This window comes from Genypterus blacodes, unplaced genomic scaffold (genome assembly GCF_046128005.1).
Source record: "Genypterus blacodes isolate CSIRO-AG114 ecotype Tasmania unplaced genomic scaffold, CSIRO-AGI_Gbla_v1 ptg000033l_1, whole genome shotgun sequence".
In the NCBI taxonomy this organism is placed as follows: Eukaryota; Metazoa; Chordata; class Actinopteri; order Ophidiiformes; family Ophidiidae; genus Genypterus; species Genypterus blacodes.
This window is the reverse complement of record NW_027466846.1, coordinates 1746880-1773799: the sequence shown is the minus strand read 5'-3', so window position 1 is coordinate 1773799 and position 26920 is coordinate 1746880. Positions and strand designations below refer to the sequence as shown.

Below are 26920 nucleotides of genomic sequence, written 5' to 3'. Positions count from 1 at the left end.
TTGTGGCGCCTGGTGGTCATCGCTTCTCGGCCTTTTGGCTAAGATCAAGTGTAGTATCTGTTCTTATCAGTTTAATATCTGATACGTCCCCTACCCGGGGACCATATATTAAATTGATTTTTGGAGCAGGGAGATGGAATAGGGGCTTGCTCCGTCCACTCCACGCATCGACCCGGTATTGCAGTACATCCGGGAATGGTGCACCTCTTTCGACCTGTAGGAAGGAAAACGGTGTCGGGAAAAGGTCCCGCTGGCGGCAGCCTTTTGCTGCCGCACCGCTGCGTCCTGTGAGTATGCTGCCTATTCCCCCTAGATGGGAACGAAGCTAAGCTCCTTGTGCTTTGTCGGTTTTTTCCGCCAGTAAGCAGTTTTCTAACCAAGAACAGGATACCTTGTTTTATTGTTAGTAGAGAACTTATTGCTGAGAGATATCAACATCTTACCAGCAACTAAGCGGATGCCTTGACAAGTAACAGATTTGCAATGGTGTCACATTTTTCCGCGCGGTATAGGCACTTTGGTGGCTTTTACTCGGTGTGTCCGAGTGCTGAGTTTGATCTGAATGCGTAACCAGATGGAGAATACAGAGAATTACTGGCCTGGGGCATCCTGACATCATGTCCGGTTGAGGTGGTTTGTTCCCCGTGAAGAAGTCTTTGACCATCAGCCAGATTAGTAAGTCTGTGAAGGAGGGCACTGTCTCTGGCCACCGCAAGACATACTTACCTGGCAGGGGAGATACCATGATCAACCAGGCGGTTCACCCAGGGCGAGGTCGCAACCATTGCACTCCGGTGGCGCTGACACCTGCGAATTCCCCAAATGTGGGAATCTCGACTGCATAATTTCTGGTAGTGGGGGACTGCGTTCGCGCTCTCCCCTCATCGCGCTGTGCAATACAAATGGATGGCTAAAACGACGCAGTGACGGGGTTCAAAGGTAACACTGCGTACGAGTAAGGTTGGCTTGAGGGGCCAACATTTGGCTTCCATCCCGCTCGACACGGATTCTGTGGCTAAAAACTCAGAAACCGGTTGGTTGACGACGGAGCTGTTTTGCACAATTTGACTTTGAAGTCTCCACTTTGCTCATCCTAAACACAGGTACGAGCAGAGAAGACCTTTGTAACCCTTGGTCTTTCAAAAGACAAGAAGACATGATGTCGTGCGATATTTAACTGTTGAACAGACAAGTTCCTTTGTTGTAGTTGGTCCTATGGTGTTAGCGATTGGTCATAAAGATCCAGAACCGCGATGCAGACATGCGGCAGAGGGGAGCAGTGGGTCCGTTGTGGCGCCTGGTGGTCATCGCTTCTCGGCCTTTTGGCTAAGATCAAGTGTAGTATCTGTTCTTATCAGTTTAATATCTGATACGTCCCCTACCCGGGGACCATATATTAAATTGATTTTTGGAGCAGGGAGATGGAATAGGGGCTTGCTCCGTCCACTCCACGCATCGACCCGGTATTGCAGTACATCCGGGAACGGTGCACCTCTTTCGACCTGTAGGAAGGAAAACGGTGTCGGGAAAAGGTCCCGCTGGCGGCAGCCTTTTGCTGCCGCACCGCTGCGTCCTGTGAGTATGCTGCCTATTCCCCCTAGATGGGAACGAAGCTAAGCTCCTTGTGCAGGTGGTTTGTTCCCCGTGAAGAAGTCTTTGACCATCAGCCAGATTAGTAAGTCTGTGAAGGAGGGCACTGTCTCTGGCCACCGCAAGACATACTTACCTGGCAGGGGAGATACCATGATCAACCAGGCGGTTCACCCAGGGCGAGGTCGCAACCATTGCTCTGGTGGCGCTGACACCTGCGAATTCCCCAAATGTGGGCATCTCGACTGCATAATTTCTGGTAGTGGGGGACTGCGTTCGCGCTCTCCCCTCATCGCGCTGTGCAATACAAATGGATGGCTAAAACGACGCAGTGACGGGGTTCAAAGGTAACGCTGCGTACGAGTAAGGTTGGCTTGAGGGGCCAACATTTGGCTTCCATCCCGCTCGACACGGATTCTGTGGCTAAAAACTCAGAAACCGGTTGGTTGACGACGGAGCTGTTTTGCACAATTTGACTTTGAAGTCTCCACTTTGCTCATCCTAAACACAGGTACGAGCAGAGAAGACCTTTGTAACCCTTGGTCTTTCAAAAGACAAGAAGACATGATGTCGTGCGATATTTAACTGTTGAACAGACAAGTTCCTTTGTTGTAGTTGGTCCTATGGTGTTGGCGATTGGTCATAAAGATCCAGAACCGCGATGCAGACATGCGGCAGAGGGGAGCAGTGGGTCCGTTGTGGCGCCTGGTGGTCATCGCTTCTCGGCCTTTTGGCTAAGATCAAGTGTAGTATCTGTTCTTATCAGTTTAATATCTGATACGTCCCCTACCCGGGGACCATATATTAAATTGATTTTTGGAGCAGGGAGATGGAATAGGGGCTTGCTCTGTCCACTCCACGCATCGACCCGGTATTGCAGTACATCCGGGAACGGTGCACCTCTTTCGACCTGTAGGAAGGAAAACGGTGTCGGGAAAAGGTCCCGCTGGCGGCAGCCTTTTGCTGCCGCACTGCTGCGTCCTGTGAGTATGCTGCCTATTCCCCCTAGATGGGAACGAAGCTAAGCTCCTTGTGCTTTGTCGGTTTTTTTCGCCAGTAAGCAGTTTTCTAACCAAGAACAGGATACCTTGTTTTATTGTTAGTAGAGAACTTATTGCTGAGAGATATCAACATCTTACCAGCAACTAAGCGGATGCCTTGACAAGTAACAGATTTGCAATGGTGTCACATTTTTCCGCGCGGTATAGGCACTTTGGTGGCTTTTACTCGGTGTGTCCGAGTGCTGAGTTTGATCTGAATGCGTAACCAGATGGAGAATACAGAGAATTACTGGCCTGGGGCATCCTGACATCATGTCCGGTTGAGGTGGTTTGTTCCCCGTGAAGAAGTCTTTGACCATCAGCCAGATTAGTAAGTCTGTGAAGGAGGGCACTGTCTCTGGCCACCGCAAGACATACTTACCTGGCAGGGGAGATACCATGATCAACCAGGCGGTTCACCCAGGGCGAGGTCGCAACCATTGCACTCCGGTGGCGCTGACACCTGCGAATTCCCCAAATGTGGGAATCTCGACTGCATAATTTCTGGTAGTGGGGGACTGCGTCCGCGCTCTCCCCTCATCGCGCTGTGCAATACAAATGGATGGCTAAAACGACGCAGTGACGGGGTTCAAAGGTAACACTGCGTACGAGTAAGGTTGGCTTGAGGGGCCAACATTTGGCTTCCATCCCGCTCGACACGGATTCTGTGGCTAAAAACTCAGAAACCGGTTGGTTGACGACGGAGCTGTTTTGCACAATTTGACTTTGAAGTCTCCACTTTGCTCATCCTAAACACAGGTACGAGCAGAGAAGACCTTTGTAACCCTTGGTCTTTCAAAAGACAAGAAGACATGATGTCGTGCGATATTTAACTGTTGAACAGACAAGTTCCTTTGTTGTAGTTGGTCCTATGGTGTTAGCGATTGGTCATAAAGATCCAGAACCGCGATGCAGACATGCGGCAGAGGGGAGCAGTGGGTCCGTTGTGGCGCCTGGTGGTCATCGCTTCTCGGCCTTTTGGCTAAGATCAAGTGTAGTATCTGTTCTTATCAGTTTAATATCTGATACGTCCCCTACCCGGGGACCATATATTAAATTGATTTTTGGAGCAGGGAGATGGAATAGGGGCTTGCTCCGTCCACTCCACGCATCGACCCGGTATTGCAGTACATCCGGGAACGGTGCACCTCTTTCGACCTGTAGGAAGGAAAACGGTGTCGGGAAAAGGTCCCGCTGGCGGCAGCCTTTTGCTGCCGCACCGCTGCGTCCTGTGAGTATGCTGCCTATTCCCCCTAGATGGGAACGAAGCTAAGCTCCTTGTGCTTTGTCGGTTTTTTCCGCCAGTAAGCAGTTTTCTAACCAAGAACAGGGTACCTTGTTTTATTGTTAGTAGAGAACTTATTGCTGAGAGATATCAACATCTTACCAGCAACTAAGCGGATGCCCTGACAAGTAACAGATTTGCAATGGTGTCACATTTTTCCGCGCGGTATAGGCACTTTGGTGGCTTTTACTCGGTGTGTCCGAGTGCTGAGTTTGATCTGAATGCGTAACCAGATGGAGAATACAGAGAATTACTGGCCTGGGGCATCCTGACATCATGTCCGGTTGAGGTGGTTTGTTCCCCGTGAAGAAGTCTTTGACCATCAGCCAGATTAGTAAGTCTGTGAAGGAGGGCACTGTCTCTGGCCACCGCAAGACATACTTACCTGGCAGGGGAGATACCGTGATCAACCAGGCGGTTCACCCAGGGCGAGGTCGCAACCATTGCACTCCGGTGGCGCTGACACCTGCGAATTCCCCAAATGTGGGAATCTCGACTGCATAATTTCTGGTAGTGGGGGACTGCGTTCGCGCTCTCCCCTCATCGCGCTGTGCAATACAAATGGATGGCTAAAACGACGCAGTGACGGGGTTCAAAGGTAACACTGCGTACGAGTAAGGTTGGCTTGAGGGGCCAACATTTGGCTTCCATCCCGCTCGACACGGATTCTGTGGCTAAAAACTCAGAAACCGGTTGGTTGACGACGGAGCTGTTTTGCACAATTTGACTTTGAAGTCTCCACTTTGCTCATCCTAAACACAGGTACGAGCAGAGAAGACCTTTGTAACCCTTGGTCTTTCAAAAGACAAGAAGACATGATGTCGTGCGATATTTAACTGTTGAACAGACAAGTTCCTTTGTTGTAGTTGGTCCTATGGTGTTAGCGATTGGTCATAAAGATCCAGAACCGCGATGCAGACATGCGGCAGAGGGGAGCAGTGGGTCCGTTGTGGCGCCTGGTGGTCATCGCTTCTCGGCCTTTTGGCTAAGATCAGTATATAACTTATCGTGACCAGACCTGTTCGACCTTATCGCTGATTTTTTTTGTATTTGGAAAGTTATCGACCGTGTGTTCTTTGTTTTTTTGTTTCCTTTCTACAGGTACAGAGTGTCTACTCCTCCTGAGAGGTGAGTGTGTTTCGTAGGTAGGGCCCTTTGGGGCAGGTTGCTTTGTCCAGACTCACGGCACATGTGCTTTGTGAGTTTGTGACAAAATGGCGGACATATTGTCGGCCAGAGTAGGTGTGCGAAGGCACTGCTGTGTACGCTTCACCTTGCGTATGAAGGAAGGGAGGGTAATTGAAATGTCTCGTTTGGACTTTTCCAGGAAAATGATTGCAGGTGTGTTGGGGTATGTGGCGGGAGATATAAATTGTTTGGTGGGGCTTCCAGGGAGAAGAGGGTTCGACCTGAGCTTCAAGAGCCCGCTTCTTTTGGCAGCTTTTTGGAGCAAGTACGAGAATGCCAAGGGGAAGTTTGAAATGTTCAATGTGGAGAGACTGACTGACGATTCAGTAAAGACTGTGTTTTTGAAAATGTTTAACGAGACAGTGGAGGCGGAGGATATTCTTACCTGGCTGGCTCGTTACTGCCAGACAAGGGGCCCAGTGCAGAAGGTATTGGACATAGATGGGATTTGGACAGGGAGCTGGCGGGTCCCTGTGAGGCTCGTTGAGGATAGGACCGGCTATGGGGGGTTCAGACAGCTGCCTACTATGATTGTGCTAGGGGAGGACCGGGGGTTGGTGTTTTACCAGGGGCAGCCGAAGCTGTGTAGGAAATGTGGGGAGTATGGTCACCTGGCAGCGGGGTGTAAAGCAATTGTTTGCTCCAAATGTCGAGAGGTGGGGCACATGGCAGCTGATTGCCCGACAGGGAGGCGTTGCAACCTCTGTGGCTCAGCTACGCACATGTTCCGAAACTGCCCAGACTCCTTTGCAAACAGAGCAAGGAAAGCAGGGGCAGCGGATACGGAGCGGCATAGGGAGGAGGAGACGGCCAGAGTGCAGGAGGAAGCTGTGAGAGCAGAAGGGGGCGAGGAAGGCCCAGATAGTGAAAGGGAGGAGGAGGAAGAGGTTAGAGTTACCGCCGATGGGGCAGGAAAGGAGGGTGTGGTTGGAGGAAGGGGGGAATATGCTGCTGAAGTGGGGGGTGGTGAGGGTGTAGATGGTGGGAGTGGTGGCACGGCGTATGGGGTAGGATGTGAGGGGGAGAGCGAGGAGGAGGTCGGAGAAAGCAGCAGGCTGCAGGTGAGACTCAGGCAGCTGAGAATGAATGAGGTAGAGGGTGATAGGAATGTGGGAGATAAAAACGTGGGGGAAGTAAAGGAAGCACTGGTGGGACCACTGTCTGATTCGTCAGAGTCAGACTCGGCCTCCATGGTAACGGTATCCGAGGACGACATCAGTGATAGCGTGGAGGCAACACTGTTGAAGAGGGGGGCGGAGGGCAAAACCGAAAATGGGGGAGTAAGGAAAAAACGGAGGAGTGGGGTGAGGGAGAGGTGGGGTCTGAGGGGACAATCAAACAGCGAGAGGTCAGGGTGCTCCCCAGTGTATCCTGTGCAGTCCCCAAACCGAATCCCGTACGTGAGCGAGACTGATGTCCCCTCAAGTAGTTCACCTGCGGATGACCCAGGAGGTGGTGGTGCAACCTAAGAGGGGAGCAATGGGGAGGTGTCTAAAAGTATCCACTTGTTTGGTGTGGGATTGGTTTGGGTGTTTTTCACTGTCCTTAATGTAAAAATGGGAAACCAGCACATGCCACTCACAGTGGCCACCATCAATGTATGCAGGGTGACAACTGTAAGGAGGGCAAGAACTGTTTTGTCAGCATTGGAGGGTGTGCAGGCAGACGTGGTTTGTCTGCAGGAATGCGCGCTTCCATATCGCCCCTCCTACGGACAATGGGAGTCCATGTGGCGACTGGGGCCGTCGCTTTGGAGCGGCTCGGCAGAAAACAGGTGTGATGGGGTGGCAGTTCTGGTAAAAAACAAGGGAATACAGGTGACGGGGAGCACAGTGGTGGTTTGTGGTAGGGCACTGTTCTTATCACTGTCATTTAATGGGATGAGTTTCAACCTTGTTAACGTTTATTGTTCACCCTTAAAGAAGGAGAGGTGGGAATTGCTGCAGGAGCTCCCCGCCTACCTTCTGGGACGGGCCCCGGTGATATTGGCGGGGGATTTCAATTGTGTTCTGAGCAGGCTGGGACGTAAAGGGGTGGGTGAGGATTTTAAGGTGGACAAGACCTCGTTCTACTTACAGCGACTCCTGATGGATTTCAAGCTCCAGGACATGTATGCTGCCCTCAACCCGGGAAAGGAGGGGTTTACCTGGCAGACGAGGGATGGGACCCGTGCGTCGAGGATTGACTTCCTCTTTGCCAGGGGGTTTGCAGGTCTGACTGCATCTCTGAGCCCAGTATTCTTTTCAGACCATTCCCTGCTGAGCTGCTCCCTGTCCGTGAAGTCGGGAGTAGCGGTGGGCAGAGGTTTATGGAAGCTGAACTGTCGGCTGTTGGAAGACCGAGCAGTAGCGAAGGCCTTCAGAGAACAATACAAAGACTGGCAGTCCCTCCAAGTTTTTTTTGATACACGGGCTGAGTGGTGGGAGGAGGTAAAAACAAGGATCAAGGGTTTTTTCATTCAACAGGGGAGAAGGAGGAGGGCGAAGGAGGGCAGGGTGTGGGGGGGGTTACAGAGACGTTTGAACAGGTACGCTGACTTGGTACACATGGGCTTTGATTTTGGTGAGGATTTGGACGAGGTGAAGAAAGAGATGGCGACTTTAGCAGAAAATAAGAGCAGAGCCATAATGTTTAGGTGTAAGGAGAAGGAGATAGATGAAGGGGAGAAATGCACCAGGTACTTCTTTAAAAAGATCTTATCGCGGCGTGTGCTAATGACAGGCCTGAAGGGGGAGGATGGGGAAATTAGGAGCGACACGAAGGGCATGTTGGGGGTGGTGGAGAGGTTTTACTCTGAGGTATTTGGGAATAAAGAGGTAGAGGAGGAGAGGATGGGGGAGGTACTGGAGTTTGTCGATGGGGTGGTGCGTGACACAAGGGGATTGGAGAACGGGATAGGGAAGGAGGAGCTGGTGGAAAGCCTTCACTCGTTCAAAAAAGGGAGGGCCCCGGGGTCAGATGGGCTGCCTTGTGAGTTTTATTTGGGATTTTGGGATGTGCTTAGTTCTGATTTGCTAGCAGTCTTTGAGGAGTTTGAGAAGCTCAGTATCCTACCGAAGAGCTTTCGGGAGGGGGTGGTCACTCTCCTTTTCAAGAAGGGAGAGAGGGAGGACATAAAGAATTGGCGACCTATCACCTTGCTCAACTTTGACTTTAAACTGTACAGCAAGATCTTAACCCGCAGGATGAAGACTGTGCTAGGTGACGTGATCCACCCGGATCAAACCTGCGCCGTTGCTGGCAGGAGGATCACGGACAGCCTCTTGCTGGTAAGGGACGCCATCGGGTACGCAAGGGACAGAGACATCCGGCTCGCCGTGGTGAACCTGGATTTCGAGAAGGCGTATGATCGGGTTTCGCACTACTACATGTTCCAGGTATTGAAGAGGATGGGTTTTCCGGGGGGCTTCTTGGCGAGGGTGGGGCTGCTCTATACGAGTGTGCAAAGCAAGGTGATGGTGAACGGGTGTCTGTCGAAGGCGGTGAACGTCAACTGTGGCGTCCGCCAGGGTTGCCCGCTGTCGCCGCTCCTGTTCGTGTGCTGCATGGAGCCACTGGCACAAGTTTTGAGGAGGGATACCCGGCTAAGTGGGCTTGGCATCCCAGGAAGCGGAGGGCAAGAGGCAAGATGCATCCTGTATATGGATGACGTGACTGTGCTCTGTGCAGACCAGGGTGCAGTTGATAGAACGTTGGAAAGAACAGAGTGGGTTGGGCGGGCGTCGGCAGCAAAGCTGAACAGGGAGAAATGCGGAGTCAAGCTGTACGGACGGTGGACGGAGACGGAGCGCAGCAGAATGCCCCTGGCGGTGAATATGGGCCAGATGAGGATCCTCGGGGTGCAGTTTGATTCAAAGGGACAGGGGGATGGAAATTGGGAGGGGGTTCTGAAGAAAGTGGAGAGGAAGCTGCAGTTTTGGAGACTGAGGCAGCTAACTTGGGAAGGCAAGAACCTAATTTTGAAGGCGACGATCCTACCTTTGTTGCTTTTCGTCAGTGTTGTGTTTGTGCCGCCAAGGAGTGTCCTAGCGCGGCTGGATCGGGCCGTTTTTTATTTCTTTTGGGGAACGAAATGGGACAGGTTGCAGAGGGTGGTGCTAAAGAGGAGGCCGGAAAAAGGGGGGAAAGGGATTTTGGATTTTCATTCTGTGTTGTGGTGCCATTTCATTGCTTTGCATGTGTCTATGTGCCTGTCGTTGTCTTGTAAGGCGGCATTCTTTGTGAAATTTTTTGTGGGATTTTATTTGAGAAGTATTGGTGTTTTGAAAGTTCCTTTGACTGTCCCGCTCGCCTTTGAGATGACTGGGGGGTACGGAGGGACAAAACTGTTTTTGAAGAAAATGGGGCTGGAAGGGGCGGGGAGGGAAAGTTTGTGTAAGCACAAAGCTATGTTGTCTTTTGTACAGGGCAGGGAGCCGGTGTGCCATGTGTGGGGACTGGCATTAGGCCGGTCAGAGGAAGTTTGGAAGGAGGTGGCCCACCCAGGGCTGCTGCATCGCCACAAGGACCTGGCCTGGCAGGTTGCGCATGGGATCCTGCCCGTCCAGGGAGTGCTGCATGCCCGAAGATTGGCTCCCTCTGGGGCGTGTCAATGGCCCCGTTGTGGGGACGAGGAGACGGTCCAGCACTGTTTGTGGGACTGCATAGCAGCCAGGGCTCTGTGGAATCAGTGCGAGACGCTGGTGAAGCTGTTCCTGGACGCTGGATCGGCATTGCAGTGCCAGATGGTCTTGTTCGGAGCCGGCGGGCAAAAAACTGCACGGAGGTGGAGGTGCCTTTGGATTGTGTTAAACTGTGTAAAAGAAGCGAGGTGGATGGCGCGAAACATCCGCACTCGGCAGGGAAGAGCTATGCCGCCGGAGGCAGCCAAGAGAGTGGCATTTGCCACAGTCGCAGAGTACATGGGAAGGGACCAGAGGAGGAAAGGCCTGGAATGGGCCAGAGACAGGTGGGGGCATGCAGCGTGGAAGATGATCATGGGAGAAAGAGGATCAACAGGGCTGGGACGGGTGTCTTGTGGCGATGCAACAGGTGTAGGGTGAGGCGTGTTTGTTAGGGTGTACACTGCTGCCTTGTACAAAAGCTGGTTTTAGGTGGTTTGTGTGGGTTGGCCGGGGTGTTGGTTTTTTTTTGTTTGTTGCTTTGTCCAGTGGGGTTGTGGTGATGGTGATGGGTTTTGGGATACTGTTCATGTTTTGTTTTGTTGGTTTTTTGTTGTTTTGTTTGTGTTTGGGATAAGGAGGGGTTTGTTGCTGTTTTGGTTGTTTTTTTGATTGGGCTGGTGATTGTTAGCCAGGGTGTTTTTGGTTTTGTTGTGAAAATTGTCCAGCAGGGGTGTGTTGATGGTGGTGGTGATGGGTTTTGTGATACTGTTGTTTGTGTGTTTGTGAGAAGGATGTATTTGTATTGATGCGGAAAATAGGAGTGTAAGTCCTTTTTTTGGTGCGAATATTTGTGTGGAAAAAGGAAAATGAAAAATGAATCTGGCGAAGAAGCGGGTGTGGGGGTAGACTGCTGCCTGGTAAGAAAGCTGTTTTGGTTGTTTTTTTGATGGGTTTTGGGATTGTTAGCCGGAGTGTTTTTTTTTGTTGTTGGTTTATCTTGTCCAGTGGTGGTGGGGGTGGTGAATTGTTTGTGATACTGTTGGTGTGTTTGCGACTTGTGTTTGTGAAAAGGATGTATTTGGATTGTATGGAAAATAGATGTGTATATCTCTGTTGTGTGTGAATATTTGTGTGGATAAATTGTGTTGAAAAAAATAAAAATTTATAAAAAAAAAAAAAAAAAAAATCTGTTCTTATCAGTTTAATATCTGATACGTCCCCTACCCGGGGACCATATATTAAATTGATTTTTGGAGCAGGGAGATGGAATAGGGGCTTGCTCCGTCCACTCCACGCATCGACCCGGTATTGCAGTACATCCGGGAACGGTGCACCTCTTTCGACCTGTAGGAAGGAAAACGGTGTCGGGAAAAGGTCCCGCTGGCGGCAGCCTTTTGCTGCCGCACCGCTGCGTCCTGTGAGTATGCTGCCTATTCCCCCTAGATGGGAACGAAGCTAAGCTCCTTGTGCTTTGTCGGTTTTTTCCGCCAGTAAGCAGTTTTCTAACCAAGAACAGGGTACCTTGTTTTATTGTTAGAAGAGAACTTATTGCTGAGAGATATCAACATCTTACCAGCAACTAAGCGGATGCCTTGACAAGTAACAGATTTGCAATGGTGTCACATTTTTCCGCGCGGTATAGGCACTTTGGTGGCTTTTACTCGGTGTGTCCGAGTGCTGAGTTTGATCTGAATGCGTAACCAGATGGAGAATACAGAGAATTACTGGCCTGGGGCATCCTGACATCATGTCCGGTTGAGGTGGTTTGTTCCCCGTGAAGAAGTCTTTGACCATCAGCCAGATTAGTAAGTCTGTGAAGGAGGGCACTGTCTCTGGCCACCGCAAGACGTACTTACCTGGCAGGGGAGATACCATGATCAACCAGGCGGTTCACCCAGGGCGAGGTCGCAACCATTGCACTCCGGTGGCGCTGACACCTGCGAATTCCCCAAATGTGGGAATCTCGACTGCATAATTTCTGGTAGTGGGGGACTGCGTTCGCGCTCTCCCCTCATCGCGCTGTGCAATACAAATGGATGGCTAAAACGACGCAGTGACGGGGTTCAAAGGTAACACTGCGTACGAGTAAGGTTGGCTTGAGGGGCCAACATTTGGCTTCCATCCCGCTCGACACGGATTCTGTGGCTAAAAACTCAGAAACCGGTTGGTTGACGACGGAGCTGTTTTGCACAATTTGACTTTGAAGTCTCCACTTTGCTCATCCTAAACACAGGTACGAGCAGAGAAGACCTTTGTAACCCTTGGTCTTTCAAAAGACAAGAAGACATGATGTCGTGCGATATTTAACTGTTGAACAGACAAGTTCCTTTGTTGTAGTTGGTCCTATGGTGTTAGCGATTGGTCATAAAGATCCAGAACCGCGATGCAGACATGCGGCAGAGGGGAGCAGTGGGTCCGTTGTGGCGCCTGGTGGTCATCGCTTCTCGGCCTTTTGGCTAAGATCAAGTGTAGTATCTGTTCTTATCAGTTTAATATCTGATACGTCCCCTACCCGGGGACCATATATTAAATTGATTTTTGGAGCAGGGAGATGGAATAGGGGCTTGCTCCGTCCACTCCACGCATCGACCCGGTATTGCAGTACATCCGGGAACGGTGCACCTCTTCCGACCTGTAGGAAGGAAAACGGTGTCGGGAAAAGGTCCCGCTGGCGGCAGCCTTTTGCTGCCGCACCGCTGCGTCCTGTGAGTATGCTGCCTATTCCCCCTAGATGGGAACGAAGCTAAGCTCCTTGTGCTTTGTCAGTTTTTTCCGCCAGTAAGCAGTTTTCTAACCAAGAACAGGGTACCTTGTTTTATTGTTAGTAGAGAACTTATTGCTGAGAGATATCAACATCTTACCAGCAACTAAGCGGATGCCTTGACAAGTAACAGATTTGCAATGGTGTCACATTTTTCCGCGCGGTATAGGCACTTTGGTGGCTTTTACTCGGTGTGTCCGAGTGCTGAGTTTGATCTGAATGCGTAACCAGATGGAGAATACAGAGAATTACTGGCCTGGGGCATCCTGACATCATGTCCGGTTGAGGTGGTTTGTTCCCCGTGAAGAAGTCTTTGACCATCAGCCAGATTAGTAAGTCTGTGAAGGAAGGCACTGTCTCTGGCCACCGCAAGACATACTTACCTGGCAGGGGAGATACCATGATCAACCAGGCGGTTCACCCAGGGCGAGGTCGCAACCATTGCACTCCGGTGGCGCTGACACCTGCGAATTCCCCAAATGTGGGAATCTCGACTGCATAATTTCTGGTAGTGGGGGACTGCGTTCGCGCTCTCCCCTCATCGCGCTGTGCAATACAAATGGATGGCTAAAACGACGCAGTGACGGGGTTCAAAGGTAACACTGCGTACGAGTAAGGTTGGCTTGAGGGGCCAACATTTGGCTTCCATCCCGCTCGACACGGATTCTGTGGCTAAAAACTCAGAAACCGGTTGGTTGACGACGGAGCTGTTTTGCACAATTTGACTTTGAAGTCTCCACTTTGCTCATCCTAAACACAGGTACGAGCAGAGAAGACCTTTGTAACCCTTGGTCTTTCAAAAGACAAGAAGACATGATGTCGTGCGATATTTAACTGTTGAACAGACAAGTTCCTTTGTTGTAGTTGGTCCTATGGTGTTAGCGATTGGTCATAAAGATCCAGAACCGCAATGCAGACATGCGGCAGAGGGGAGCAGTGGGTCCGTTGTGGCGCCTGGTGGTCATCGCTTCTCGGCCTTTTGGCTAAGATCAAGTGTAGTATCTGTTCTTATCAGTTTAATATCTGATACGTCCCCTACCCGGGGACCATATATTAAATTGATTTTTGGAGCAGGGAGATGGAATAGGGGCTTGCTCCGTCCACTCCACGCATCGACCCGGTATTGCAGTACATCCGGGAATGGTGCACCTCTTTCGACCTGTAGGAAGGAAAACGGTGTCGGGAAAAGGTCCCGCTGGCGGCAGCCTTTTGCTGCCGCACCGCTGCGTCCTGTGAGTATGCTGCCTATTCCCCCTAGATGGGAACGAAGCTAAGCTCCTTGTGCTTTGTCGGTTTTTTCCGCCAGTAAGCAGTTTTCTAACCAAGAACAGGGTACCTTGTTTTATTGTTAGTAGAGAACTTATTGCTGAGAGATATCAACATCTTACCAGCAACTAAGCGGATGCCTTGACAAGTAACAGATTTGCAATGGTGTCACATTTTTCCGCGCGGTATAGGCACTTTGGTGGCTTTTACTCGGTGTGTCCGAGTGCTGAGTTTGATCTGAATGCGTAACCAGATGGAGAATACAGAGAATTACTGGCCTGGGGCATCCTGACATCATGTCCGGTTGAGGTGGTTTGTTCCCCGTGAAGAAGTCTTTGACCATCAGCCAGATTAGTAAGTCTGTGAAGGAGGGCACTGTCTCTGGCCACCGCAAGACATACTTACCTGGCAGGGGAGATACCATGATCAACCAGGCGGTTCACCCAGGGCGAGGTCGCAACCATTGCACTCCGGTGGCGCTGACACCTGCGAATTCCCCAAATGTGGGAATCTCGACTGCATAATTTCTGGTAGTGGGGGACTGCGTTCGCGCTCTCCCCTCATCGCGCTGTGCAATACAAATGGATGGCTAAAACGACGCAGTGACGGGGTTCAAAGGTAACACTGCGTACGAGTAAGGTTGGCTTGAGGGGCCAACATTTGGCTTCCATCCCGCTCGACACGGATTCTGTGGCTAAAAACTCAGAAACCGGTTGGTTGACGACGGAGCTGTTTTGCACAATTTGACTTTGAAGTCTCCACTTTGCTCATCCTAAACACAGGTACGAGCAGAGAAGACCTTTGTAACCCTTGGTCTTTCAAAAGACAAGAAGACATGATGTCGTGCGATATTTAACTGTTGAACAGACAAGTTCCTTTGTTGTAGTTGGTCCTATGGTGTTAGCGATTGGTCATAAAGATCCAGAACCGCGATGCAGACATGCGGCAGAGGGGAGCAGTGGGTCCGTTGTGGCGCCTGGTGGTCATCGCTTCTCGGCCTTTTGGCTAAGATCAAGTGTAGTATCTGTTCTTATCAGTTTAATATCTGATACGTCCCCTACCCGGGGACCATATATTAAATTGATTTTTGGAGCAGGGAGATGGAATAGGGGCTTGCTCCGTCCACTCCACGCATCGACCCGGTATTGCAGTACATCCGGGAACGGTGCACCTCTTTCGACCTGTAGGAAGGAAAACGGTGTCGGGAAAAGGTCCCGCTGGCGGCAGCCTTTTGCTGCCGCACCGCTGCGTCCTGTGAGTATGCTGCCTATTCCCCCTAGATGGGAACGAAGCTAAGCTCCTTGTGCTTTGTCGGTTTTTTCCGCCAGTAAGCAGTTTTCTAACCAAGAACAGGGTACCTTGTTTTATTGTTAGTAGAGAACTTATTGCTGAGAGATATCAACATCTTACCAGCAACTAAGCGGATGCCTTGACAAGTAACAGATTTGCAATGGTGTCACATTTTTCCGCGCGGTATAGGCACTTTGGTGGCTTTTACTCGGTGTGTCCGAGTGCTGAGTTTGATCTGAATGCGTAACCAGATGGAGAATACAGAGAATTACTGGCCTGGGGCATCCTGACATCATGTCCGGTTGAGGTGGTTTGTTCCCCGTGAAGAAGTCTTTGACCATCAGCCAGATTAGTAAGTCTGTGAAGGAGGGCACTGTCTCTGGCCACCGCAAGACATACTTACCTGGCAGGGGAGATACCATGATCAACCAGGCGGTTCACCCAGGGCGAGGTCGCAACCATTGCACTCCGGTGGCGCTGACACCTGCGAATTCCCCAAATGTGGGAATCTCGACTGCATAATTTCTGGTAGTGGGGGACTGCGTTCGCGCTCTCCCCTCATCGCGCTGTGCAATACAAATGGATGGCTAAAACGACGCAGTGACGGGGTTCAAAGGTAACACTGCGTACGAGTAAGGTTGGCTTGAGGGGCCAACATTTGGCTTCCATCCCGCTCGACACGGATTCTGTGGCTAAAAACTCAGAAACCGGTTGGTTGACGACGGAGCTGTTTTGCACAATTTGACTTTGAAGTCTCCACTTTGCTCATCCTAAACACAGGTACGAGCAGAGAAGACCTTTGTAACCCTTGGTCTTTCAAAAGACAAGAAGACATGATGTCGTGCGATATTTAACTGTTGAACAGACAAGTTCCTTTGTTGTAGTTGGTCCTATGGTGTTAGCGATTGGTCATAAAGATCCAGAACCGCGATGCAGACATGCGGCAGAGGGGAGCAGTGGGTCCGTTGTGGCGCCTGGTGGTCATCGCTTCTCGGCCTTTTGGCTAAGATCAAGTGTAGTATCTGTTCTTATCAGTTTAATATCTGATACGTCCCCTACCCGGGGACCATATATTAAATTGATTTTTGGAGCAGGGAGATGGAATAGGGGCTTGCTCCGTCCACTCCACGCATCGACCCGGTATTGCAGTACATCCGGGAACGGTGCACCTCTTTCGACCTGTAGGAAGGAAAACGGTGTCGGGAAAAGGTCCCGCTGGCGGCAGCCTTTTGCTGCCGCACCGCTGCGTCCTGTGAGTATGCTGCCTATTCCCCCTAGATGGGAACGAAGCTAAGCTCCTTGTGCTTTGTCGGTTTTTTCCGCCAGTAAGCAGTTTTCTAACCAAGAACAGGGTACCTTGTTTTATTGTTAGTAGAGAACTTATTGCTGAGAGATATCAACATCTTACCAGCAACTAAGCGGATGCCTTGACAAGTAACAGATTTGCAATGGTGTCACATTTTTCCGCGCGGTATAGGCACTTTGGTGGCTTTTACTCGGTGTGTCCGAGTGCTGAGTTTGATCTGAATGCGTAACCAGATGGAGAATACAGAGAATTACTGGCCTGGGGCATCCTGACATCATGTCCGGTTGAGGTGGTTTGTTCCCCGTGAAGAAGTCTTTGACCATCAGCCAGATTAGTAAGTCTGTGAAGGAGGGCACTGTCTCTGGCCACCGCAACACATACTTACCTGGCAGGGGAGATACCATGATCAACCAGGCGGTTCACCCAGGGCGAGGTCGCAACCATTGCACTCCGGTGGCGCTGACACCTGCGAATTCCCCAAATGTGGGAATCTCGACTGCATAATTTCTGGTAGTGGGGGACTGCGTTCGCGCTCTCCCCTCATCGCGCTGTGCAATACAAATGGATGGCTAAAACGACGCAGTGACGGGGTTCAAAGGTAACACTGCGTACGAGTAAGGTTGGCTTGAGGGGCCAACATTTGGCTTCCATCCCGCTCGACACGGATTCTGTGGCTAAAAACTCAGAAACCGGTTGGTTGACGACGGAGCTGTTTTGCACAATTTGACTTTGAAGTCTCCACTTTGCTCATCCTAAACACAGGTACGAGCAGAGAAGACCTTTGTAACCCTTGGTCTTTCAAAAGACAAGAAGACATGATGTCGTGCGATATTTAACTGTTGAACAGACAAGTTCCTTTGTTGTAGTTGGTCCTATGGTGTTAGCGATTGGTCATAAAGATCCAGAACCGCGATGCAGACATGCGGCAGAGGGGAGCAGTGGGTCCGTTGTGGCGCCTGGTGGTCATCGCTTCTCGGCCTTTTGGCTAAGATCAAGTGTAGTATCTGTTCTTACCAGTTTAATATCTGATACGTCCCCTACCCGGGGACCATATATTAAATTGATTTTTGGAGCAGGGAGATGGAAGAGGGGCTTGCTCCGTCCACTCCACGCATCGACCCGGTATTGCAGTACATCCGGGAACGGTGCACCTCTTTCGACCTGTAGGAAGGAAAACGGTGTCGGGAAAAGGTCCCGCTGGCGGCAGCCTTTTGCTGCCGCACCGCTGCGTCCTGTGAGTATGCTGCCTATTCCCCCTAGATGGGAACGAAGCTAAGCTCCTTGTGCTTTGTCGGTTTTTTCCGCCAGTAAGCAGTTTTCTAACCAAGAACAGGGTACCTTGTTTTATTGTTAGTAGAGAACTTATTGCTGAGAGATATCAACATCTTACCAGCAACTAAGCGGATGCCTTGACAAGTAACAGATTTGCAATGGTGTCACATTTTTCCGCGCGGTATAGGCACTTTGGTGGCTTTTACTCGGTGTGTCCGAGTGCTGAGTTTGATCTGAATGCGTAACCAGATGGAGAATACAGAGAATTACTGGCCTGGGGCATCCTGACATCATGTCCGGTTGAGGTGGTTTGTTCCCCGTGAAGAAGTCTTTGACCATCAGCCAGATTAGTAAGTCTGTGAAGGAGGGCACTGTCTCTGGCCACCGCAAGACATACTTACCTGGCAGGGGAGATACCATGATCAACCAGGCGGTTCACCCAGGGCGAGGTCGCAACCATTGCACTCCGGTGGCGCTGACACCTGCGAATTCCCCAAATGTGGGAATCTCGACTGCATAATTTCTGGTAGTGGGGGACTGCGTTCGCGCTCTCCCCTCATCGCGCTGTGCAATACAAATGGATGGCTAAAACGACGCAGTGACGGGGTTCAAAGGTAACACTGCGTACGAGTAAGGTTGGCTTGAGGGGCCAACATTTGGCTTCCATCCCGCTCGACACGGATTCTGTGGCTAAAAACTCAGAAACCGGTTGGTTGACGACGGAGCTGTTTTGCACAATTTGACTTTGAAGTCTCCACTTTGCTCATCCTAAACACAGGTACGAGCAGAGAAGACCTTTGTAACCCTTGGTCTTTCAAAAGACAAGAAGACATGATGTCGTGCGATATTTAACTGTTGAACAGACAAGTTCCTTTGTTGTAGTTGGTCCTATGGTGTTAGCGATTGGTCATAAAGATCCAGAACCGCAATGCAGACATGCGGCAGAGGGGAGCAGTGGGTCCGTTGTGGCGCCTGGTGGTCATCGCTTCTCGGCCTTTTGGCTAAGATCAAGTGTAGTATCTGTTCTTATCAGTTTAATATCTGATACGTCCCCTACCCGGGGACCATATATTAAATTGATTTTTGGAGCAGGGAGATGGAATAGGGGCTTGCTCCGTCCACTCCACGCATCGACCCGGTATTGCAGTACATCCGGGAATGGTGCACCTCTTTCGACCTGTAGGAAGGAAAACGGTGTCGGGAAAAGGTCCCGCTGGCGGCAGCCTTTTGCTGCCGCACCGCTGCGTCCTGTGAGTATGCTGCCTATTCCCCCTAGATGGGAACGAAGCTAAGCTCCTTGTGCTTTGTCGGTTTTTTCCGCCAGTAAGCAGTTTTCTAACCAAGAACAGGGTACCTTGTTTTATTGTTAGTAGAGAACTTATTGCTGAGAGATATCAACATCTTACCAGCAACTAAGCGGATGCCTTGACAAGTAACAGATTTGCAATGGTGTCACATTTTTCCGCGCGGTATAGGCACTTTGGTGGCTTTTACTCGGTGTGTCCGAGTGCTGAGTTTGATCTGAATGCGTAACCAGATGGAGAATACAGAGAATTACTGGCCTGGGGCATCCTGACATCATGTCCGGTTGAGGTGGTTTGTTCCCCGTGAAGAAGTCTTTGACCATCAGCCAGATTAGTAAGTCTGTGAAGGAGGGCACTGTCTCTGGCCACCGCAAGACATACTTACCTGGCAGGGGAGATACCATGATCAACCAGGCGGTTCACCCAGGGCGAGGTCGCAACCATTGCACTCCGGTGGCGCTGACACCTGCGAATTCCCCAAATGTGGGAATCTCGACTGCATAATTTCTGGTAGTGGGGGACTGCGTTCGCGCTCTCCCCTCATCGCGCTGTGCAATACAAATGGATGGCTAAAACGACGCAGTGACGGGGTTCAAAGGTAACACTGCGTACGAGTAAGGTTGGCTTGAGGGGCCAACATTTGGCTTCCATCCCGCTCGACACGGATTCTGTGGCTAAAAACTCAGAAACCGGTTGGTTGACGACGGAGCTGTTTTGCACAATTTGACTTTGAAGTCTCCACTTTGCTCATCCTAAACACAGGTACGAGCAGAGAAGACCTTTGTAACCCTTGGTCTTTCAAAAGACAAGAAGACATGATGTCGTGCGATATTTAACTGTTGAACAGACAAGTTCCTTTGTTGTAGTTGGTCCTATGGTGTTAGCGATTGGTCATAAAGATCCAGAACCGCGATGCAGACATGCGGCAGAGGGGAGCAGTGGGTCCGTTGTGGCGCCTGGTGGTCATCGCTTCTCGGCCTTTTGGCTAAGATCAAGTGTAGTATCTGTTCTTATCAGTTTAATATCTGATACGTCCCCTACCCGGGGACCATATATTAAATTGATTTTTGGAGCAGGGAGATGGAATAGAGGCTTGCTCCGTCCACTCCACGCATCGACCCGGTATTGCAGTACATCCGGGAACGGTGCACCTCTTTCGACCTGTAGGAAGGAAAACGGTGTCGGGAAAAGGTCCCGCTGGCGGCAGCCTTTTGCTGCCGCACCGCTGCGTCCTGTGAGTATGCTGCCTATTCCCCCTAGATGGGAACGAAGCTAAGCTCCTTGTGCTTTGTCGGTTTTTTCCGCCAGTAAGCAGTTTTCTAACCAAGAACAGGGTACCTTGTTTTATTGTTAGTAGAGAACTTATTGCTGAGAGATATCAACATCTTACCAGCAACTAAGCGGATGCCTTGACAAGTAACAGATTTGCAATGGTGTCACATTTTTCCGCGCGGTATAGGCACTTTGGTGGCTTTTACTCGGTGTGTCCGAGTGCTGAGTTTGATCTGAATGCGTAACCAGATGGAGAATACAGAGAATTACTGGCCTGGGGCATCCTGACATCATGTCCGGTTGAGGTGGTTTGTTCCCCGTGAAGAAGTCTTTGACCATCAGCCAGATTAGTAAGTCTGTGAAGGAGGGCACTGTCTCTGGCCACCGCAAGACATACTTACCTGGCAGGGGAGATACCATGATCAACCAGGCGGTTCACCCAGGGCGAGGTCGCAACCATTGCACTCCGGTGGCGCTGACACCTGCGAATTCCCCAAATGTGGGAATCTCGACTGCATAATTTCTGGTAGTGGGGGACTGCGTTCGCGCTCTCCCCTCATCGCGCTGTGCAATACAAATGGATGGCTAAAACGACGCAGTGACGGGGTTCAAAGGTAACACTGCGTACGAGTAAGGTTGGCTTGAGGGGCCAACATTTGGCTTCCATCCCGCTCGACACGGATTCTGTGGCTAAAAACTCAGAAACCGGTTGGTTGACGACGGAGCTGTTTTGCACAATTTGACTTTGAAGTCTCCACTTTGCTCATCCTAAACACAGGTACGAGCAGAGAAGACCTTTGTAACCCTTGGTCTTTCAAAAGACAAGAAGACATGATGTCGTGCGATATTTAACTGTTGAACAGACAAGTTCCTTTGTTGTAGTTGGTCCTATGGTGTTAGCGATTGGTCATAAAGATCCAGAACCGCGATGCAGACATGCGGCAGAGGGGAGCAGTGGGTCCGTTGTGGCGCCTGGTGGTCATCGCTTCTCGGCCTTTTGGCTAAGATCAAGTGTAGTATCTGTTCTTATCAGTTTAATATCTGATACGCCCCCTACCCGGGGACCATATATTAAATTGATTTTTGGAGCAGGGAGATGGAATAGGGGCTTGCTCCGTCCACTCCACGCATCGACCCGGTATTGCGGTACATCCGGGAACGGTGCACCTCTTTCGACCTGTAGGAAGGAAAACGGTGTCGGGAAAAGGTCCCGCTGGCGGCAGCCTTTTGCTGCCGCACCGCTGCGTCCTGTGAGTATGCTGCCTATTCCCCCTAGATGGGAACGAAGCTAAGCTCCTTGTGCTTTGTCGGTTTTTTCCGCCAGTAAGCAGTTTTCTAACCAAGAACAGGGTACCTTGTTTTATTGTTAGTAGAGAACTTATTGCTGAGAGATATCAACATCTTACCAGCAACTAAGCGGATGCCTTGACAAGTAACAGATTTGCAATGGTGTCACATTTTTCCGCGCGGTATAGGCACTTTGGTGGCTTTTACTCGGTGTGTCCGAGTGCTGAGTTTGATCTGAATGCGTAACCAGATGGAGAATACAGAGAATTACTGGCCTGGGGCATCCTGACATCATGTCCGGTTGAGGTGGTTTGTTCCCCGTGAAGAAGTCTTTGACCATCAGCCAGATTAGTAAGTCTGTGAAGGAGGGCACTGTCTCTGGCCACCGCAAGACATACTTACCTGGCAGGGGAGATACCATGATCAACCAGGCGGTTCACCCAGGACGAGGTCGCAACCATTGCACTCCGGTGGCGCATTACCTGCGAATTCCCCAAATGTGGGAATCTCGACTGCAGAATTCTGGTAGTGGGGGACTGCGTTCGCACTCTCCCCTCATCGCGCTGTGCAATACAAATGGATGGCTAAAACGACGCAGTGACGGGGGTTCAAAGGTAACACTGCGTACGAGTAAGGTTGGCTTGAGGGGCCAACATTTGGCTTCCATCCCGCTCGACACGGATTCTGTGGCTAAAAACTCAGAAACCGGTTGGTTGACGACGGAGCTGTTTTGCACAATTTGACTTTGAAGTCTCCACTTTGCTCATCCTAAACACAGGTACGAGCAGAGAAGACCTTTGTAACCCTTGGTCTTTCAAAAGACAAGAAGACATGATGTCGTGCGATATTTAACTGTTGAACAGACAAGTTCCTTTGTTGTAGTTGGTCCTATGGTGTTAGCGATTGGTCATAAAGATCCAGAACCGCGATGCAGACATGCGGCAGAGGGGAGCAGTGGGTCCGTTGTGGCGCCTGGTGGTCATCGCTTCTCGGCCTTTTGGCTAAGATCAAGTGTAGTATCTGTTCTTACCAGTTTAATATCTGATACGTCCCCTACCCGGGGACCATATATTAAATTGATTTTTGGAGCAGGGAGATGGAAGAGGGGCTTGCTCCGTCCACTCCACGCATCGACCCGGTATTGCAGTACATCCGGGAACGGTGCACCTCTTTCGACCTGTAGGAAGGAAAACGGTGTCGGGAAAAGGTCCCGCTGGCGGCAGCCTTTTGCTGCCGCACCGCTGCGTCCTGTGAGTATGCTGCCTATTCCCCCTAGATGGGAACGAAGCTAAGCTCCTTGTGCTTTGTCGGGTTTTTCCGCCAGTAAGCAGTTTTCTAACCAAGAACAGGGTACCTTGTTTTATTGTTAGTAGAGAACTTATTGCTGAGAGATATCAACATCTTACCAGCAACTAAGCGGATGCCTTGACAAGTAACAGATTTGCAATGGTGTCACATTTTTCCGCGCGGTATAGGCACTTTGGTGGCTTTTACTCGGTGTGTCCGAGTGCTGAGTTTGATCTGAATGCGTAACCAGATGGAGAATACAGAGAATTACTGGCCTGGGGCATCCTGACATCATGTCCGGTTGAGGTGGTTTGTTCCCCGTGAAGAAGTCTTTGACCATCAGCCAGATTAGTAAGTCTGTGAAGGAGGGCACTGTCTCTGGCCACCGCAAGACATACTTACCTGGCAGGGGAGATACCATGATCAACCAGGCGGTTCACCCAGGGCGAGGTCGCAACCATTGCACTCCGGTGGCGCTGACACCTGCGAATTCCCCAAATGTGGGAATCTCGACTGCATAATTTCTGGTAGTGGGGGACTGCGTTCGCGCTCTCCCCTCATCGCGCTGTGCAATACAAATGGATGGCTAAAACGACGCAGTGACGGGGTTCAAAGGTAACACTGCGTACGAGTAAGGTTGGCTTGAGGGGCCAACATTTGGCTTCCATCCCGCTCGACACGGATTCTGTGGCTAAAAACTCAGAAACCGGTTGGTTGACGACGGAGCTGTTTTGCACAATTTGACTTTGAAGTCTCCACTTTGCTCATCCTAAACACAGGTACGAGCAGAGAAGACCTTTGTAACCCTTGGTCTTTCAAAAGACAAGAAGACATGATGTCGTGCGATATTTAACTGTTGAACAGACAAGTTCCTTTGTTGTAGTTGGTCCTATGGTGTTAGCGATTGGTCATAAAGATCCAGAACCGCGATGCAGACATGCGGCAGAGGGGAGCAGTGGGTCCGTTGTGGCGCCTGGTGGTCATCGCTTCTCGGCCTTTTGGCTAAGATCAAGTGTAGTATCTGTTCTTATCAGTTTAATATCTGATACGTCCCCTACCCGGGGACCATATATTAAATTGATTTTTGGAGCAGGGAGATGGAATAGGGGCTTGCTCCGTCCACTCCACGCATCGACCCGGTATTGCAGTACATCCGGGAACGGTGCACCTCTTCCGACCTGTAGGAAGGAAAACGGTGTCGGGAAAAGGTCCCGCTGGCGGCAGCCTTTTGCTGCCGCACCGCTGCGTCCTGTGAGTATGCTGCCTATTCCCCCTAGATGGGAACGAAGCTAAGCTCCTTGTGCTTTGTCGGGTTTTTCCGCCAGTAAGCAGTTTTCTAACCAAGAACAGGGTACCTTGTTTTATTGTTAGTAGAGAACTTATTGCTGAGAGATATCAACATCTTACCAGCAACTAAGCGGATGCCTTGACAAGTAACAGATTTGCAATGGTGTCACATTTTTCCGCGCGGTATAGGCACTTTGGTGGCTTTTACTCGGTGTGTCCGAGTGCTGAGTTTGATCTGAATGCGTAACCAGATGGAGAATACAGAGAATTACTGGCCTGGGGCATCCTGACATCATGTCCGGTTGAGGTGGTTTGTTCCCCGTGAAGAAGTCTTTGACCATCAGCCAGATTAGTAAGTCTGTGAAGGAGGGCACTGTCTCTGGCCACCACAAGACATACTTACCTGGCAGGGGAGATACCATGATCAACCAGGCGGTTCACCCAGGGCGAGGTCGCAACCATTGCACTCCGGTGGCGCTGACACCTGCGAATTCCTCAAATGTGGGAATCTCGACTGCATAATTTCTGGTAGTGGGGGACTGCGTTCGCGCTCTCCCCTCATCGCGCTGTGCAATACAAATGGATGGCTAAAACGACGCAGTGACGGGGTTCAAAGGTAACACTGCGTACGAGTAAGGTTGGCTTGAGGGGCCAACATTTGGCTTCCATCCCGCTCGACACGGATTCTGTGGCTAAAAACTCAGAAACCGGTTGGTTGACGACGGAGCTGTTTTGCACAATTTGACTTTGAAGTCTCCACTTTGCTCATCCTAAACACAGGTACGAGCAGAGAAGACCTTTGTAACCCTTGGTCTTTCAAAAGACAAGAAGACATGATGTCGTGCGATATTTAACTGTTGAACAGACAAGTTCCTTTGTTGTAGTTGGTCCTATGGTGTTAGCGATTGGTCATAAAGATCCAGAACCGCGATGCAGACATGCGGCAGAGGGGAGCAGTGGGTCCGTTGTGGCGCCTGGTGGTCATCGCTTCTCGGCCTTTTGGCTAAGATCAAGTGTAGTATCTGTTCTTATCAGTTTAACATCTGATACGTCCCCTACCCGGGGACCATATATTAAATTGATTTTTGGAGCAGGGAGATGGAATAGGGGCTTGCTCCGTCCACTCCACGCATCGACCCGGTATTGCAGTACATCCGGGAACGGTGCACCTCTTTCGACCTGTAGGAAGGAAAACGGTGTCGGGAAAAGGTCCCGCTGGCGGCAGCCTTTTGCTGCCGCACCGCTGCGTCCTGTGAGTATGCTGCCTATTCCCCCTAGATGGGAACGAAGCTAAGCTCCTTGTGCTTTGTCGGTTTTTTCCGCCAGTAAGCAGTTTTCTAACCAAGAACAGGGTACCTTGTTTTATTGTTAGTAGAGAACTTATTGCTGAGAGATATCAACATCTTACCAGCAACTAAGCGGATGCCTTGACAAGTAACAGATTTGCAATGGTGTCACATTTTTCCGCGCGGTATAGGCACTTTGGTGGCTTTTACTCGGTGTGTCCGAGTGCTGAGTTTGATCTGAATGCGTAACCAGATGGAGAATACAGAGAATTACTGGCCTGGGGCATCCTGACATCATGTCCGGTTGAGGTGGTTTGTTCCCCGTGAAGAAGTCTTTGACCATCAGCCAGATTAGTAAGTCTGTGAAGGAGGGCACTGTCTCTGGCCACCGCAAGACATACTTACCTGGCAGGGGAGATACCATGATCAACCAGGCGGTTCACCCAGGGCGAGGTCGCAACCATTGCACTCCGGTGGCGCTGACACCTGCGAATTCCCCAAATGTGGGAATCTCGACTGCATAATTTCTGGTAGTGGGGGACTGCGTTCGCGCTCTCCCCTCATCGCGCTGTGCAATACAAATGGATGGCTAAAACGACGCAGTGACGGGGTTCAAAGGTAACACTGCGTACGAGTAAGGTTGGCTTGAGGGGCCAACATTTGGCTTCCATCCCGCTCGACACGGATTCTGTGGCTAAAAACTCAGAAACCGGTTGGTTGACGACGGAGCTGTTTTGCACAATTTGACTTTGAAGTCTCCACTTTGCTCATCCTAAACACAGGTACGAGCAGAGAAGACCTTTGTAACCCTTGGTCTTTCAAAAGACAAGAAGACATGATGTCGTGCGATATTTAACTGTTGAACAGACAAGTTCCTTTGTTGTAGTTGGTCCTATGGTGTTAGCGATTGGTCATAAAGATCCAGAACCGCGATGCAGACATGCGGCAGAGGGGAGCAGTGGGTCCGTTGTGGCGCCTGGTGGTCATCGCTTCTCGGCCTTTTGGCTAAGATCAAGTGTAGTATCTGTTCTTATCAGTTTAATATCTGATACGTCCCCTATCCGGGGACCATATATTATATTGATTTTTGGAGCAGGGAGATGGAATAGGGGCTTGCTCCGTCCACTCCACGCATCGACCCGGTATTGCAGTACATCCGGGAACGGTGCACCTCTTTCGACCTGTAGGAAGGAAAACGGTGTCGGGAAAAGGTCCCGCTGGCGGCAGCCTTTTGCTGCCGCACCGCTGCGTCCTGTGAGTATGCTGCCTATTCCCCCTAGATGGGAACGAAGCTAAGCTCCTTGTGCTTTGTCGGGTTTTTCCGCCAGTAAGCAGTTTTCTAACCAAGAACAGGGTACCTTGTTTTATTGTTAGTAGAGAACTTATTGCTGAGAGATATCAACATCTTACCAGCAACTAAGCGGATGCCTTGACAAGTAACAGATTTGCAATGGTGTCACATTTTTCCGCGCGGTATAGGCACTTTGGTGGCTTTTACTCGGTGTGTCCGAGTGCTGAGTTTGATCTGAATGCGTAACCAGATGGAGAATACAGAGAATTACTGGCCTGGGGCATCCTGACATCATGTCCGGTTG

General features: G+C 50.6%; 33 non-coding genes across 33 annotated transcripts; all 33 read left to right on the top strand.

Moving 5' to 3' along the window:
• The first annotated feature begins 18 nt into the window (after nucleotides 1-18).
• LOC142995735 (U2 spliceosomal RNA) lies at nucleotides 19-209 on the top strand. Its single transcript, XR_012961634.1, has one exon. It is a non-coding gene; the product is annotated as a U2 spliceosomal RNA (small nuclear RNA).
• A 509-nt stretch (nucleotides 210-718) lies between these two features.
• LOC142995800 (U1 spliceosomal RNA) lies at nucleotides 719-883 on the top strand. Its single transcript, XR_012961694.1, has one exon. It is a non-coding gene; the product is annotated as a U1 spliceosomal RNA (small nuclear RNA).
• Nucleotides 884-1306: 423 nt separating this feature from the next.
• Nucleotides 1307-1497, top strand: LOC142995705 (U2 spliceosomal RNA). Its single transcript, XR_012961605.1, has one exon. It is a non-coding gene; the product is annotated as a U2 spliceosomal RNA (small nuclear RNA).
• Nucleotides 1498-1718: 221 nt separating this feature from the next.
• On the top strand, nucleotides 1719-1881 carry LOC142995669 (U1 spliceosomal RNA). Its single transcript, XR_012961569.1, has one exon. It is a non-coding gene; the product is annotated as a U1 spliceosomal RNA (small nuclear RNA).
• Nucleotides 1882-2304: 423 nt separating this feature from the next.
• LOC142995738 (U2 spliceosomal RNA) lies at nucleotides 2305-2495 on the top strand. The gene has a single exon (XR_012961637.1). It is a non-coding gene; the product is annotated as a U2 spliceosomal RNA (small nuclear RNA).
• A 509-nt stretch (nucleotides 2496-3004) lies between these two features.
• On the top strand, nucleotides 3005-3169 carry LOC142995644 (U1 spliceosomal RNA). The gene has a single exon (XR_012961544.1). It is a non-coding gene; the product is annotated as a U1 spliceosomal RNA (small nuclear RNA).
• Nucleotides 3170-3592: 423 nt separating this feature from the next.
• LOC142995704 (U2 spliceosomal RNA) lies at nucleotides 3593-3783 on the top strand. The gene has a single exon (XR_012961604.1). It is a non-coding gene; the product is annotated as a U2 spliceosomal RNA (small nuclear RNA).
• A 509-nt stretch (nucleotides 3784-4292) lies between these two features.
• Nucleotides 4293-4457, top strand: LOC142995748 (U1 spliceosomal RNA). The gene has a single exon (XR_012961647.1). It is a non-coding gene; the product is annotated as a U1 spliceosomal RNA (small nuclear RNA).
• Nucleotides 4458-10861: 6404 nt separating this feature from the next.
• Nucleotides 10862-11046, top strand: LOC142995757 (U2 spliceosomal RNA). Its single transcript, XR_012961656.1, has one exon. It is a non-coding gene; the product is annotated as a U2 spliceosomal RNA (small nuclear RNA).
• A 509-nt stretch (nucleotides 11047-11555) lies between these two features.
• LOC142995648 (U1 spliceosomal RNA) lies at nucleotides 11556-11720 on the top strand. Its single transcript, XR_012961548.1, has one exon. It is a non-coding gene; the product is annotated as a U1 spliceosomal RNA (small nuclear RNA).
• Nucleotides 11721-12143: 423 nt separating this feature from the next.
• LOC142995703 (U2 spliceosomal RNA) lies at nucleotides 12144-12334 on the top strand. Its single transcript, XR_012961603.1, has one exon. It is a non-coding gene; the product is annotated as a U2 spliceosomal RNA (small nuclear RNA).
• Nucleotides 12335-12843: 509 nt separating this feature from the next.
• LOC142995798 (U1 spliceosomal RNA) lies at nucleotides 12844-13008 on the top strand. Its single transcript, XR_012961692.1, has one exon. It is a non-coding gene; the product is annotated as a U1 spliceosomal RNA (small nuclear RNA).
• A 423-nt stretch (nucleotides 13009-13431) lies between these two features.
• On the top strand, nucleotides 13432-13622 carry LOC142995734 (U2 spliceosomal RNA). Its single transcript, XR_012961633.1, has one exon. It is a non-coding gene; the product is annotated as a U2 spliceosomal RNA (small nuclear RNA).
• A 509-nt stretch (nucleotides 13623-14131) lies between these two features.
• On the top strand, nucleotides 14132-14296 carry LOC142995797 (U1 spliceosomal RNA). The gene has a single exon (XR_012961691.1). It is a non-coding gene; the product is annotated as a U1 spliceosomal RNA (small nuclear RNA).
• Nucleotides 14297-14719: 423 nt separating this feature from the next.
• On the top strand, nucleotides 14720-14910 carry LOC142995702 (U2 spliceosomal RNA). The gene has a single exon (XR_012961602.1). It is a non-coding gene; the product is annotated as a U2 spliceosomal RNA (small nuclear RNA).
• A 509-nt stretch (nucleotides 14911-15419) lies between these two features.
• LOC142995796 (U1 spliceosomal RNA) lies at nucleotides 15420-15584 on the top strand. The gene has a single exon (XR_012961690.1). It is a non-coding gene; the product is annotated as a U1 spliceosomal RNA (small nuclear RNA).
• A 423-nt stretch (nucleotides 15585-16007) lies between these two features.
• On the top strand, nucleotides 16008-16198 carry LOC142995701 (U2 spliceosomal RNA). The gene has a single exon (XR_012961601.1). It is a non-coding gene; the product is annotated as a U2 spliceosomal RNA (small nuclear RNA).
• Nucleotides 16199-16707: 509 nt separating this feature from the next.
• LOC142995795 (U1 spliceosomal RNA) lies at nucleotides 16708-16872 on the top strand. The gene has a single exon (XR_012961689.1). It is a non-coding gene; the product is annotated as a U1 spliceosomal RNA (small nuclear RNA).
• A 423-nt stretch (nucleotides 16873-17295) lies between these two features.
• LOC142995746 (U2 spliceosomal RNA) lies at nucleotides 17296-17486 on the top strand. The gene has a single exon (XR_012961645.1). It is a non-coding gene; the product is annotated as a U2 spliceosomal RNA (small nuclear RNA).
• A 509-nt stretch (nucleotides 17487-17995) lies between these two features.
• On the top strand, nucleotides 17996-18160 carry LOC142995794 (U1 spliceosomal RNA). Its single transcript, XR_012961688.1, has one exon. It is a non-coding gene; the product is annotated as a U1 spliceosomal RNA (small nuclear RNA).
• A 423-nt stretch (nucleotides 18161-18583) lies between these two features.
• On the top strand, nucleotides 18584-18774 carry LOC142995733 (U2 spliceosomal RNA). The gene has a single exon (XR_012961632.1). It is a non-coding gene; the product is annotated as a U2 spliceosomal RNA (small nuclear RNA).
• Nucleotides 18775-19283: 509 nt separating this feature from the next.
• Nucleotides 19284-19448, top strand: LOC142995793 (U1 spliceosomal RNA). Its single transcript, XR_012961687.1, has one exon. It is a non-coding gene; the product is annotated as a U1 spliceosomal RNA (small nuclear RNA).
• Nucleotides 19449-19871: 423 nt separating this feature from the next.
• Nucleotides 19872-20062, top strand: LOC142995743 (U2 spliceosomal RNA). Its single transcript, XR_012961642.1, has one exon. It is a non-coding gene; the product is annotated as a U2 spliceosomal RNA (small nuclear RNA).
• A 509-nt stretch (nucleotides 20063-20571) lies between these two features.
• Nucleotides 20572-20736, top strand: LOC142995792 (U1 spliceosomal RNA). Its single transcript, XR_012961686.1, has one exon. It is a non-coding gene; the product is annotated as a U1 spliceosomal RNA (small nuclear RNA).
• A 423-nt stretch (nucleotides 20737-21159) lies between these two features.
• Nucleotides 21160-21350, top strand: LOC142995753 (U2 spliceosomal RNA). Its single transcript, XR_012961652.1, has one exon. It is a non-coding gene; the product is annotated as a U2 spliceosomal RNA (small nuclear RNA).
• A 509-nt stretch (nucleotides 21351-21859) lies between these two features.
• Nucleotides 21860-22022, top strand: LOC142995671 (U1 spliceosomal RNA). Its single transcript, XR_012961571.1, has one exon. It is a non-coding gene; the product is annotated as a U1 spliceosomal RNA (small nuclear RNA).
• Nucleotides 22023-22446: 424 nt separating this feature from the next.
• LOC142995745 (U2 spliceosomal RNA) lies at nucleotides 22447-22637 on the top strand. The gene has a single exon (XR_012961644.1). It is a non-coding gene; the product is annotated as a U2 spliceosomal RNA (small nuclear RNA).
• A 509-nt stretch (nucleotides 22638-23146) lies between these two features.
• On the top strand, nucleotides 23147-23311 carry LOC142995791 (U1 spliceosomal RNA). Its single transcript, XR_012961685.1, has one exon. It is a non-coding gene; the product is annotated as a U1 spliceosomal RNA (small nuclear RNA).
• Nucleotides 23312-23734: 423 nt separating this feature from the next.
• On the top strand, nucleotides 23735-23925 carry LOC142995700 (U2 spliceosomal RNA). The gene has a single exon (XR_012961600.1). It is a non-coding gene; the product is annotated as a U2 spliceosomal RNA (small nuclear RNA).
• Nucleotides 23926-24434: 509 nt separating this feature from the next.
• Nucleotides 24435-24599, top strand: LOC142995643 (U1 spliceosomal RNA). The gene has a single exon (XR_012961543.1). It is a non-coding gene; the product is annotated as a U1 spliceosomal RNA (small nuclear RNA).
• A 423-nt stretch (nucleotides 24600-25022) lies between these two features.
• LOC142995724 (U2 spliceosomal RNA) lies at nucleotides 25023-25213 on the top strand. Its single transcript, XR_012961624.1, has one exon. It is a non-coding gene; the product is annotated as a U2 spliceosomal RNA (small nuclear RNA).
• A 509-nt stretch (nucleotides 25214-25722) lies between these two features.
• LOC142995790 (U1 spliceosomal RNA) lies at nucleotides 25723-25887 on the top strand. Its single transcript, XR_012961684.1, has one exon. It is a non-coding gene; the product is annotated as a U1 spliceosomal RNA (small nuclear RNA).
• A 423-nt stretch (nucleotides 25888-26310) lies between these two features.
• On the top strand, nucleotides 26311-26501 carry LOC142995673 (U2 spliceosomal RNA). The gene has a single exon (XR_012961573.1). It is a non-coding gene; the product is annotated as a U2 spliceosomal RNA (small nuclear RNA).
• Nucleotides 26502-26920: the final 419 nt, after the last annotated feature.